General features: G+C 39.6%; 1 protein-coding gene across 1 annotated transcript in view; it reads left to right on the top strand.

Annotated features, from left to right (window-relative positions):
* Positions 1-4,062: 4,062 nt before the first annotated feature.
* Positions 4,063-13,448, top strand: part of epb41l3a (erythrocyte membrane protein band 4.1-like 3a) — a 112,337-nt gene continuing 102,951 nt past the window's right edge. Inside the window, exon 1 of the mRNA XM_037536820.1 lies at positions 4,063-4,252. The gene's annotated coding sequence lies outside the window, so the exon portion shown is untranslated. The remainder of the gene's footprint in view (positions 4,253-13,448) is intronic.

Here is a 13,448-nt window from a genome sequence, read left to right on the forward strand (position 1 = left end):
GCAGCAGTACAAGAGCTTCAAAAGGCAGCAGTCCTGGCCTGGAGTTAATTTGCCTGCAGCAACATTCTCCCCATAACAGAGCTCGAACTGACTTAAAAGCTTTGGCCCACTAAGCAAGATGACTTGATCTCCTTCTAGAAAAGTCTTCATTCTTACATGAATAATAGGCTCCTGGAGACTATACTTTTCAAGGCATGGGTACCATTATTTCAAAACTTTACATGCCATTCAGTCAAATGTTAAATATTTAAAAGCATACATAAATAAAAATCATTGTCATTGACTCTCTGACTGTAGGAGTGCTTATAGGAACACTGCCAGGTACATACACTCACAAGCTGACAGGTCTCATGTAAGCTAGGGTATGTGAAGCCTGTATGTGCACATAACACATTAATGATCTCTTTATTTCACATTCATTCACTACATTAATAATTCATCTACACTTCATTCACACTTCAGTGTGGTTTGATAAAAAACCTACATGGTCTATTATGGAGCATGGATTCTGTCATACCTCATTACCTCATAAACTGCACTTGATTGCTGGACTAGTGCTACACAATATTGCAAAAAATGTAATATCACAATATTCTCCAAATATATCATGGCATCATAAAATAAGATCGTAGTTTAAAAACGTTTTACTGAGTAACCAAATTCTGCTTTATGGGATTATAACTGTTTTCTTTGAACAGTCTGTAAAGTCCATAAAACAAAATGAAAACAAACTATAAAACAAGCTGCCTGGCAACAAGAACACCAGCATTTTCATGATATTTATGAACATAGTGCTCATTAGCAATGAAATAGTGCCATATGCAAACCCCTGATAAAATAACAGGTTTTGTTGGTTTTGTCAGTCATAATAAGTTAACACATCCTTAGCAAACAGGCAAACAAGCAAGCAAGCAAAGTTTATTTATATAGCACTTTTTACAACAGGTATTGTCACCAAGCAGCTTTACAGAAAAATCAGCAGTACAGAAAGAAAAGTCTGGGTCCGAGCCCCCATGAGCATCACCAGTGGAGACAGCCGCAAGGAAAAACTCCCTGAGAGCAGGAGAAAAAAATCTTGAGAAGAACCAAGACTCACAAGGGCAACCCATCCTCCTCTGGTCCACAGCGGATGGCAAACATTGTTAGTATAAAGAAGCCAACCTAAAGTCTGTTTGTTTGCTGAACTTAACACATTAAAAAAAAACACAAAAAATAAAATGTGCCATTTTTTAAATTTGGCAAATAATCAATAACTGTGCAGTAAACTGTGTAGAGGTATGTTCTCTGTAGCTTACGTGTTAACTTATTTTTATCAAGACAATCAACAACAGACGTTATTTGACCAGGAGTGCCTAAACATTTTGAAATATGACAGTGTGTCAGTTTCTCAGTACACTGGTACAGATGATATATCACCCAGCCCTATGTGGGCCCTTCAGTAGAGTCAGTGTTCACCAGTGTTCATCCTGGACCTCCAACCTAGATGTAACACACCTGACTGAGCCAATCAAGGACTTCTGAAAGCAATAATTTGATGGATTAGGTGGGGTCTCCAGGTGCAGAGGTGGTGCTCACTGCTATAAGTGCATATAGCCTATTTACAGCGGCCCCCCCAAAGGTATTTGGATATTTGTGTCATACATAAAAACACATTTTTAATATCTTAAAATATATGTGCAGACTTCCATTATGTGGCTGCACCACAGAAGGAGACTTTCACATTCCTGTAGCTTATTTGCTTTAGTACAGCAGCTGTAGTTTCCCTTACGGTATTGTGGTTAATGCATTTCAGGATCTTTTCAGTGGGGAGAAGAGAGCTGTTCACGTCACTGCCATCCACTCTTCAGCATAATAGGATTCAAACATTACATAAAGGTAACAGTTCAAACCTTAGTTCATGAGTGTTTATAAGCTATAGTGTTTCTAACTTACAGTGTCCAAAATATTTGGACAGTTGTGCCATACCTAAAAATGTATTATGTTCTTTGCATTACGCAACAAATTGTCCAACCTAGTGGAACTTATTTTATACAGCTGTAACTTTTAGTCAAAGGGTTTGTCTCAGATTGTTAGTTTATTTGCAGACCTCTCAGGTTTTGCACTTTAGTTAATATACACTCATTGGCCACTTTATTAGGTAGTGCTAGTAAAAGGTTGGACCCCCTTTTGCCTTCAGAACTACCTTAATTCTTCATTGCATACTTTCAACAAGGTGCTGGAAACATTCCTCAGAGATTTTGGTTGGTTATTTGAGTTCCTGTTGCCTTTCTATCATCTCGAACCAGTCTGCCCATTCTCCTCTGACCTCTCACAGCAACAAGGCATTTTTGTCCACACAACTGCCGCTCACTGGTTATTTTCTTTTTTTTGGACCATTCTCTGTGAACCCTAGAGATGGTTATGTGTGAAAATCCGAGTAGATCAGCAGTTTCTGAGATACTCAGACCAGCCCGTCTGGCACCAACAACCATGCCACGTTCAAAGTCACTTAAATCCCCTTTCTTCCCCCATTCTGATGCTCGGTCTGCACTTCAGCAAGTTGTCTTGACCACCTCTACATGCCTAAATGCATTGAGTTGTGGCCATGTGATTGGCTGATTAGCTATTTGTGTTAACAAGCAATTGAACGGAGTACCTAATAAAGTGGCTGGTGAGTGTATATATTTTTAAATGCATGCGTTCTGTTCTCTGGCTTTCCTTTCCTTTATAAACCGACACAGTGTTTTATGTTTATTCCTATAATCTGTGTTCATGTTTATATTTATAACCCAGAGGACTTCATGATAAAAGCGTCCAGATGGTTTGTGGGGCCACTGTTTTCTCTGTTTGGCTGTTTTAATAACAGTCTTTATTATCAAGTGGTTAGTCTTTGTGCTGCTCACACCCAATTAACGAGCGGTCAGAGCTCGTGTTCTCCATATGGGTCTGAACGATAACGCTCGTCATTTACTTTGATTGACATTAATCATGGCCAATAGGCTCTTACTACGGACTGACAGCTCGTGTATGAGTGGGCGTGGTTTCCAGGGGCGGGCCCTGTATTCCGACCCCGGTCCAGCGCGAGCAGACTGCTGTGTTTGGAGTCCGTGTGTGGAAGTACAGGCTTTCAGGTCTCTCCGCGCGTTTGGATACTCTTGTGTTTGTTTTTGAGCACCGAGGCTGTGAGCTGCTCTCTTCTGAGCGGCAGAGCTGGATTTCGTGAAGGTAACGAGGTGTTAATGTCACTGACTGAGCCGCTGTGGTTTGGTCTCGTAAACGCTCCTGAGCAGCGTTTCTAATCGGGGGGAGTAACATCTGTGCGGGGCTGGCTCTGTCTGTTTAGCCGAGGCTTGTCCGTTCGTTTACATCACTTTGCTGTAGTTTTTCGGCGTCTGCTTTCTGTTCGCGGGGTTTCAGGTATTGGTTCTTGTCATTCACCGTTTCGTGTTCATGGTTGGCGGCCGCGGTATCAACGCAGGCGAGTTTCACTGAGGCTGCGGCTGGTTATGGCGCTGCTCAGGGCAGAGCGGTTCACTGCTGGCTCGGACGGGCTGCCCGTGTTTGTGTCCTGGAGGTTTCGGTAGCTGACAGGTCTGTGTCGTTTTCTCAGCTCTCGTTGGTGAAATAAGTGAAACTCACACTTGTGAATGGTTGTGATCTCAGTGCGCGTCTCTGGAGCGGACTGCAGCACCACACGAGGAGTCGGTCAGCGTGGTCGGAGCTTTAGTTTTATTTTTTAAAAGCGCTGAGAGGAATTTCTGCAGCTTATTTGCTTTAGTACAGCAGCTGTAGTTCTGATTACAGTGTTATGGTTGTGTTTCAGGGTCTCAATGGGCAGAAGGGAGCTGTTCACTTTACTGCCATCCACTCTTCAGCAGAGTGTGTGGGATTAAAACATTGTATAAGGATAATAGTTTACGCTTTAGTTCATATTTCTAATAAAAAAACTCCTTAATGCGTTACGTATTATAGGTGCATCTGGTCTAGTCCACAGACCCCCAGTCAGGCTGGATGTGCTCAGATAGACAGAAAGCTGCCACACACCTCTGCGTCTGTGAGTGTCTTTGCTGTGCTGGAATATCTAAGGCTTGTATATGAATGAGAAGCTGTTATAAGAGTTACTTACAAGAATGGAAGAGTTTTTTTTATTGCGAGAAAGAAAGCGTAGGAATGTTTTTATAATTAAATTTTCTGTTTTTTCACCGTGAATCGTCATGGACATCGTGGTCGTGATGGATGGGCCATGCCTGGACGAACTGGATGGACCACAATTGTGAGTACTTGCTTAAATATGGGTCAGTCTGACATGCGCACATCAGCACAGAGTCATTTCACAGAACAGCCTCACACGAGTGTCAGGGTGTCCAGATACTTTCCATTTCAGGAGGCGTACACATTCTCTGACCACACAGAGTGAAGATGTATGACAGGGGCACATAACACCCACCACCCTCCACCCACACCACATACACACAATTTTAAGCAGCATCTGAATGACCACATCAAAATGCTGTGCCCCAGGCCAGTCATAACAGTTAGGGGTACCAACTGATCTACCCATGCTCTGCCCACACATACGCTCTTTCATAGTAACTATTGTCAGGTTGGACAAGCTTTACAGAACATTGGCAAACATCCCATTCAACCTAACTGAAAATAATACAAGCTGTAGAAATCATAGAATTGAACTGACTAGAAGTTGTAGAAATCAAAGAATCTGATTAAGTAGAGATTATAGAAATCAAATTAATTGAAGAGAACATAAGGAGTAGAAATCAAGTTCATTGAACAGATTAGAAGTTGTTAGTTGCCTAGTTTGATTCGCTACGTCATAATCCAGCGTAGCATTGTAAACTGATCATTATGTAGCAGCTCTAAATAAAGTGCACTATTTTTATTAGGTTGAATGAAATGTTTGCCAATGTTCTTTTAAATTCATCCAACCTGGCAACCAAACACCTTTGTGGATGGTACATGAATAAGCCCGTTGCTCATTAGTCCTACACAAAACCCAACTTTGATGGCTGCCACCGAATCCACATCAGCAGAACGAACGACTTCCAGCAAGGCTGTCATTACTCTCACTGCACAAATGTACACTTGTGGAGACGCTTGTGCATAGCCAGTTTTGGATATGTAGTAATAGTGGGGTTGTCTTTAGGACAGTATGCCCTGCTTTGGGCTTTAACCTATTTGCCTGGTGTTTAATCTGCTGAACCCCACTGTGCTGGATTAAGCGCAGCTAATGCTGCTGACTTACAAATGCAGAAAGATTAAAAAACAGCACAGTTATATTGTCAGACATTGTGTTCGGTCCTATCTGTAGCTATGTTGTCTTTGTTTTATTTTGCTTTACCTCAGAGTTGACTGGTAAATATCACAAGGCGTCCTTTCCCTCTTTGGAGATGGGGGACAGGACTGGGGGAGGTGGGGGTTGTTGGGTGAAAGGTTCAGTGAAGACTGGAGCCATCTCTTACTTCTGTGTTTTTCCACTGAGGATACTCAGGCCAGCCCTGGAAACATGAGCTCTGCAAAAAGCCAAATAATCGGTATTGATCCACCATTATAAATCAGACTCCCCTCATTTACCAGCAAACCATAAAGAGCTCCAAGCTCCATTACAGGAATGACTCATCATACCTGAATGTTATTCGTTTAGTTTATTGCATAAATTACAGGAAGATTGTAAATTTTAGAGGGCTGTGGTGGCAGGAAGGCAGGGGCTGAATTTAGAAAAAGTCTTGAAGGGAACACTGTACTCATCGAGACGTGAGGATATGTGTGAAGAGAAGTAGATAAGGTTTTTTAAACATGATTCTGGGTTTGTGTAGTAGTGGGCCGAATACTGGTTCATCTGGTTGAAAATCTTTCTGTTTAGCTGCATCACAGATAGTCATCAGGGATGTTTCAGTCTTTTTTCAAGTGAAAGTGCAAATGCGACAGTCGTTTGATTACCTCATGTAGGTGGTGGGCTCAGTCTCACTATCTGACTTAAGTTTTGAGTTGAACGATTCATGGTTTGGAATTGAGTGAAAACTTGCTGTTACCTACTTGCTGAATGCTGAATTTTTGCAAATTTTGTCTCGAGGTGTATAAGTCATGCAGCTAATTAAGCAAATGGCATCAACAACTTAACAGAATGACCAATCCAATTTCTCACATCATCAACACTGCATACACAGGGATAATTGGAAATTCTTATGAATGTTGGCCTAAAATTCGCAAAGACAGATAATAAACATATTTCTATTTCTACATTCTATTTTATATTTATATATATAAAACAGAATATAGAAATAGAAATATGTTTATATATATATAATTATATACATATAAATTTGAAAGATAATAAATATTATTTTGCAGTAAAATTTGTTGTACAGTACTTTGCTATAATCTGCATGTAATAATGTTTAGGCTTTGGTTTTGTCCCACCTCACTAAGTCATCTGATTGACCTACTTTCTGTTGATGTATCATAAAGTGCTAGTGCACTCCTTTCCTCTTTCCAGCTGCCCCCAGCCATTAATGATCACATCTTACAAGAACTTTTTGCATTTTCCTAGTGCTGACCTGGCATGATGCTCTTATTAGACATTACAGATCATTTAAGTGGCTGTTGGATGGCCATGAGTTGTGATTGGCTAGGGCATGGATTACATTTCAATGTTTATTAACATTCTCTATATTTAAACCAGTACAACTTTTTAACATGTGGCCATGGCAGATTTAATAAATTGACAAAATTAAAAAACTGCTAAGCAGAGATAGAAGCATACCACAACAGCTCCCTATTCAGTTCTCCAAGATTGTATGTATCAGATGTCTCTGATAATCAGCGCTGATCTGGGGCCACTTGGACCCCCAGCTGAGCTGAAAGGGGCAGTGTGTGGTGTTAAGCGTTGTAAAGTAGCTATATGGGGCTTAAATGGCTTCCAGCTGGTCACAGCCGTTGTTTCCTGTGATAAATGACATTCATCATTGACTACTCGGTGACTTTTGAGAAGACATTTTAAGTGCAGCGGTTCTTTTAAAATTTTTAATCTGTTGCTTTAGTAGCATGCTATGGACTCCATTGCTCTCTTCCGGCTGCTTTGATATCAGCTCATTAAATGAGCATTGTTTCCCAACTGCTTTTTTCTTACGTATGTGATAGGCTTGTTTAATCGTAGCAATTGCCAGATAACCTTATCACTATGTGAATGGTCAATTCATGGATTCATTTGGTGTGCATTTAATGGGGACAGTATGACAGTATGATATTGTATCATGATAAAATACATAACAATAAACTTTGAGCATATCGTGGGTATCGTCACTGCTTCCACAACACTGATAAAATGCATCTTTCATCAAAAAGAGGTTCCCAAGTGTTGTAGCCATCTAAGGTTTTGTCCCATTGTCACAAGTTCAGATCCCAACAATGCCAGCAATCCAAGAAAACTGACTAGGTGTAATACTAACAGTACTAAAAGTGATCTAGTTGAAGAATACTCACAACACCAGCTTTACATTAAAACTTGTTTCAAGTGAAAAATAGATTCATGCCACTTTACATGTGACTTGTTAAGTCTGCATAATTGAGGTCTACCACACAGCTTTTTAAAATGACACAAGAACAAATCTCAGAAGTCCAAACATTTTTTAGCTCATCTAACCTACAAGCACCTCTGCAAGACCCTCAAATTTAGCACCGCTACACAGGATAATGTGTGTTCTGGTGCATTCTATACCCTTTGGTTACAGACCGTGCACTTGATGTGCATTGTAATCATTAGTGGCTACCTGTTGCCCATCTGTCCAACAGAAATATCAAGTTTAAGTGCCATTGCCATACCATAGACCATGGATGTTTCTTGTTGTTTTCAGTTAGAAACACATGCTTGGCGTTTTGTGCAATAACTCTCATGTTTAAGACATTAAGTGTCATGTGCTAAGCGACAGCTTTTTGTGCCATGTGTTGAATTGAAAAAAAAGTTAATCTGTAATGTAGGAAGCGTAGTTTTGTTTTTTCTGTGCTGATAAAAATGAAGGTGGGTGAGCCTTTAGTGACCATTTCAGCCGCCAGCCTAATTATATTCTGTTATTCAAGTGGCAAACGCCATTCCTGTCCTGTTAGGTTCAATCCCCCCATCCCCTACTCAAAATACATTCCTGTGGCTATGGATGGGGCTCTGATAGTGGTAGACCCTCAGCTAAATGCAATGTGGCAGAGTGTTTAATGTTTTAGAAAAACCAATCACTATACTATACTCTAATGTTTTGATAGCATTTCTCTTTTTAAAAAGATGTTTTGCTTGTGCATCAAGTATTGTAGTATTTTTGCCACATCACCTGACTAGTTCTGAACATGCAGTTATAAAGAATCTCAGCATAAAAGTGTAGATCAAGAGTCCTGAAAGGAAAAAAATCTTAGATCAGTAGACTTAGTTTGCGACTCCAGTCCTGGTAAACAAACAAATTATAGAGGCTCACAGCCCTGCGATGTTTTGTTCTCCCTTCATCAGATAACTTGATAATTAATTCAGGAGGAGAATGAGATGTGATGGAGTGAAGAAAACACTATGCAGTGCAGCATAGTGAGCCTCCACAACCAGGCTCTAAGATCCCTGAGCTAGACAGTAGTCACAAGCATTGGGTATCTGTAAACAGGAGCACTAAAGCAATAAAAGCAATTTCACAAGGCCATGGTTTTGTATTAGTGGGGCAGCTGAATGTGCAGATTGACAGCTGCCTCAAGTGCTAGATGTCTTGGTTGAGCCTCGTTGTTCAGATACTCAGACTCGATCACATGCTTGAAAATAATGAACTGTTGGAGCAGCCATATTCCCTCATGCCTCTTCAGGTGATGAGTTACAAGCCTTCTCCATGAAGAAATTGTGTTCCAGTCAACGTATTGCTTGCGAATGCGAATGACTGTCACAGGCAGCTGTTCTGAAGGAGTGATTTGAAATGTCTTCGCATGCAAATATCTTTTAAATTCTTTTGGGCCTTTACGCCTGCACTTTTTGATGTATCATACAGTGTGCTTTTAGGTCTTATGCAGTACTTTATTACATCTTATGCAGTGCACTTTTACTACTTATGCAGTGCGCTTTTACTACTTATGCAGTGCTCTTTTACTACTTATCCAGTGCTCTTTTACTACTTATGCAGTGCTCTTTTACTACTTATGCAGTGCTCTTTTACTACTTATCCAGTGCTCTTTTACTACTTATGCAGTGCGCTTTTACTACTTATGCAGTGCGCTTTTACTACTTATGCAGTGCGCTTTTAAACTTTATACAGTGCAACTTGTTGACTACATTAACACTTTTTTTCAAAGTGAAGAGTCCTTCAAGCAAAACGCAGAAGCTGTTCTGAGGACCGATCAGTTGCATCGCATCGCACACAAAGAATAAATTATGCATTGTAGTTAGATTTTTTTAAATTAGCTGAGACTGAATTTCAACCACTTCAAATTCTGCATTAACATTCCATGAGATTCACCAGATTTCCTACATTGCAGACAGTGGAATGTATTTAGGATTGACTCATTTGTCTGTGCTATTTACAGTGGAAGATGATTGGATCATTTGCAGAAGTGAAGTGTCATGGCATTTTCTGAATGCCCTGTTTGTCTGGCTTGAGAGAAGCTGTATTACAGGTTTTCTGTGATAGAGAACCTTGTAATATCTTGATCTTATATCACAGAGCCAGTCTGTGATATCTTGACCCCTTCTTTCCAAGTGGTCTCTCCATGTTGATGCCTGAAGCTGTGTTGGGTGTGGATATAGCGTTACACAGTGATCTGCAGTACATGTGCTTCATACTTGCCATGCTGTATCTTGTGACCTGTCTATTTTGGAAAGACTTCCAGCAATGTCATTTATCGGATGCCGATGGAGGGGATTCCCTTGTAGTAGTGCAATAGTGCAGACAGTCTGCCAAGTATGTGTAGTTGTAGTAATATTGCTGTACTCAAGATTTGGACTGGGTAATGTTACTGGTGGCTTTTTAGTACAAAGGAGCAAAACTGCAAGTAGTTGGATGTCTTGTATTTGACAGTTGATGGTGCTTTTTCATGGTCTGCAGAAGAGCTGGTTAATGGAAAATATATAATTTTGTTAAATATCTTCATTACATACACTGTGATGGTAATTTATTCATTTATGTCCATCAAATACATTTTGTATTCCTCTGAACTTGCTCTGATTGGTCTAATGTGATGGAATTTTGTGTAGATACACCTTTAAATGAACATCTACTCATTAGATTTTTTGATTACATGCAATTTTCTTGCTTTATTCACAATCAAATTGAGAATGTCTTGTTGTTTTGTTCAAATGAGTTAAAAATCTTAATTTATTATGCAAATTAAATAATCAAAAGCTCACATTTAGTTATGATTTGATGAATCTGAAATATTTTTTTCAGATTTTTGCTCAGGCAAGCTCTGAGAACTTATGGCCCAAAGTAAATTTAAAAATTCAGATATGATCATTATTTGGTTAAGAGGAAACACCATGGAAGGGCGCATAACCTGGTTTTTCTTGTATTGTATTTCTGTCCCTTTAAAAAAAAGTCAATTTAAAGCAATTTATTTGAAAACATCAGCTGCTCTTAACATTGTGTCATTTTTTTCCTTTCATTAATGGACCGATAGAAATTGTCCAAAATGGTGGACAAATTTTTTTTCATGAACTTTTATTGTAAACTCCTAAAAACATACCAGTTTGATGATGCAAGGTTTTGCTCTGAAAGAAGTGATATGTAAGTAACCTTAGTTCTCTTCGGTTGCCCTGTATGTTGTTTCTTTCAAAAAGCAGTCAGGGCCAAAACACTGCTTGTAACTTTAGGAAGAATGGGCAGAACTAAATTGCTGTTGGCTGAATAGGTGGATGTATGTAAATGTTTTGGTTAGTATGATACCATTTAAACAATGAATACAGAATGGTCAGCTTTTGCAACTTTAGTTTTAATTGACCTTTATTCAGATAAATATTAAATGTATTGTGTGTTATTGCTGGTAAACTCTTTTTTCACCATGTCTGAAATTAATTGCATTAATTAAATAAACATTTCTCATTTGAACCTGTCTGTGTGTGAGTGAACCTTCTGGAACTCTGTATTCTTGAAGTTAGTCGACCTTTTCCTTCACCTTAAACCTAGTTTCATTTGTACAGAACTTATTTAACACTACAGAGAAAGACACATCACAGCATTTGTGTTTGGAGTGGGAAGCCCTGTGGAGTCGGTTAAGTTTGACTACACATCCTTAGCAGAAGGAGGAGGCAAAACAAAGAGAAGAAAACCACAGCTGGATGCTCAGTGGCTCCCTTAGGAGCACATTTTCTCGCCTTGCTGTTACGCACTACACGCTGTACATGTTCGTATAAGGGTGACACGGAAATGGGCCACAGAGATGCTCTCTGCTGTGTTTTGTGAATAGGGAGCTTTGAGAAGTATGGAGAATTCTTCAGCCATATAACTTCAATGAACTGAATATATCTGGGAATCCAGTGTGTATACATGCACACACAGCAATCCCACGATACACCGCAAACCCCCGGATCAGCTACATTAGAGTGCGTAAAGTGCCTCTGTAGACTTCAACAAGTACACTAATTAAAGAGTCTCTTGAAACTTGAAAAGCACATTTTGGTGCTCATTAGGAAATTTCTATGAATTTTGAAAAGCAATTTGGAGCTTTGCGTAAGAATAAGCTCCTGTGCAGGAGTCTGTGAGCTGTGTAGGCCAGTGAGTTCCTGGTCATTCATTTTGTTCAACTCAGTGCAGTAACTGCCATCTTCTGCTCCAGATTCAATACCCATTCTGATGTCTCATCAGGAGCTAATTGTTGGAGTGAATAAGAGTGGGTTGGTGCTTTAGGAATTAGATGGTGCAGTTAGACGCAGCTTGATTTAATCATTTGACTGTCTCACTGAATTTATACTGGCTAAGGACAGATGGGGAAAGCTAGGCTTCTTTAAACTGAAGGGATTGAAGTGTTTTATTTTTTTTACTGAGGTAATAGTTAGGGAGAGGTTTTGTATTAGGTTCATATATTTGTCATTTTGTCATTTTTTACTTTTTTTCCCATATTTTGAAAACTCCAGGTACCTTTGCGTTGTGACAAATTTGATGCTGAATGAACCAATAGAAATGGTCCAGAATTACTTGGAAAAAGATCTTATTACATTAACTTTAATGACACATTAAGAACGTTTTTTTGTTTCTCCTATAAAGTTACCATTTTCAAGATACGTGTTGTTCTGACAGGAACAACTGTAGACGCACTTATTCATGCAGTTATCTTTTCAGCCAATCATGTGTCAATAGTGTAGTGCATAAAATCATACTTTTATGTGCCAACAGCTTCACAGGTAATGTTCACATCAGAATGAACCAGAAAGAATCACTCACAACTGTCTCTAGATGTGTTTATCCACTCTTCAATGGTACAGTAAAAGAACCATCTAGTGAGCAGCAGTTCTGTGGATGGACGTGCCTTGTTTATGAGCAATATCAACAAAGAATGGCCATGCTGGTTTGAGCTGACAAAATGCTCCAGCAACTCAGATAATCTCTCTGTACAATTGTGGTTAGCAGAAAAGTATCTAAGAATGCACAACAAAAACCTTGAGGTGGATGGGCTACAACAGCAGAAGATAACGTTTGGTTCCACTTCTGTCAACCAAGAACAGAAAGCTGAGGCTGCAGTGGGCACAGGCTCACCAAACCTGGATAGTTGAAGACTATAAAAAACGTAGTCTGGCCTAATGAATCTCAGTGTCTGCTGTGGCATACAGATTGTGGAGCAGAATTTGGCACCTAAAATTGAATGCATTGACCCAACCTGCCTTGTGACAACAGTCAAGGCTGTTGATGGTGTGGGGAATGTTTTCAGGGCACACTTTGGGCCTGTTAATGCACATCAATTCTTGCTTGAATGCCACTACCTATTTGATTGTTGTTGCTGACCATTTGCATCCCTGCATGACTACAATTTACCCATCTTTAAATGGCTACTTACAGCATGATAATACACCATTTAACAAAGCAAAAGTTATCTCAAACAGGTTTCATGAACATGACAATGAGTTCAATGTTCTTCGGGGACCTTCCCAGTCACCAGCTCTGAATCCAGTAGAACACCTCTGGGGTGTGGTAGAATGAGAGGTTCACAACATTAAAGTGCATCTGAAGTATCTGCAGGCATTGCATAATGCAGTCATGTCATCATGGACCAGAATCTCAAAGGAATGTTTTCAACATGTTATGGAATCCATTCCATGAAGAATTGAGGCTTTTTAGAGCAAAGAGAAGCTCTACCTAATATCATCAATGTGCCAATAAGGGAATTTGGAATTTTGAACTGATGCTGATATCAAATTTTTCTTAACAATAAATGTGCTTTTGCCAGTAAAAACACCATATTATACTACAATAAATACAAATATTAACATAGATAATACAGTAAAAGGTAAC

Source organism: Pygocentrus nattereri, chromosome 3, assembly GCF_015220715.1.
Source record: "Pygocentrus nattereri isolate fPygNat1 chromosome 3, fPygNat1.pri, whole genome shotgun sequence".
Lineage (NCBI taxonomy): Eukaryota > Metazoa > Chordata > Actinopteri > Characiformes > Serrasalmidae > Pygocentrus > Pygocentrus nattereri.